This window comes from Anabas testudineus, chromosome 5 (assembly GCF_900324465.2).
Source record: "Anabas testudineus chromosome 5, fAnaTes1.2, whole genome shotgun sequence".
Lineage (NCBI taxonomy): Eukaryota > Metazoa > Chordata > Actinopteri > Anabantiformes > Anabantidae > Anabas > Anabas testudineus.
In genome coordinates this window covers 23932034-23932785 of record NC_046614.1, presented here as the reverse complement: position 1 = coordinate 23932785, position 752 = coordinate 23932034, and positions in this window count along the sequence as shown.

Sequence of the window (752 nt, the reverse complement as noted above, 5' to 3'; positions counted from 1 at the left end):
CGGGCCTAAGTGGTTCCATATTTCCAGCATGATCTTTAGCCTCCTCCTCCTCCTGGCTCTATCTATTGTTGTTCACTCTCTTCTTTTAACTATTCCTGTTTTTTTATTTTTTTATTTTTTGCCTTTACTGAGCAGCTTTGTTTTCTGTAGCAATCCTATTAAATGTGGGCAGTCAGTAAACTTAATTTGACCACCCTGAAAGAAAGAAAACCAGCTGGAAAACAGCATAGCTCAGACTTTCTATTTTCATTATAGCTTCTCGTGTTTTTGCAATTGATTAGCTGTGTTGTTTGAGGAATGAGTCAGGTAAGGAACCCGCTGCGATGAAGAGGTTCTGGTGAAGTCCACTGTCTCTCCTGTGGCCTCGGTGGCAGCAGTTAAGATGTGTTTTGTCTGCAGCCGACTCCGTTTTCACACAACCTTGACAAATCATATATTGTTTGAAAGTCTCCTGCTTCAGTCTGTGCAAAGACGTTTCAGATCCCCACACAGCTGCTTTTCATTTTTGTAGCAACACAACAGAAAGTCGCTCCTTACCTCCTGATCATTTGTGATTGGAATGAACTAAATGCACCCAGGTCTTAGTCCAGCAAATGTGATGTCATGGAGAAATAGCCTGGATTACTTGATTAACCAAGACCAGGATTAGAACTATAGTGAACAGAGTTTGAGAACATTATTTTTAGGCTTGAGCACAAAACCTGGGCTTAGTAGCAGATTAGAGATAGAGACTGTGATATAGTATGGACATG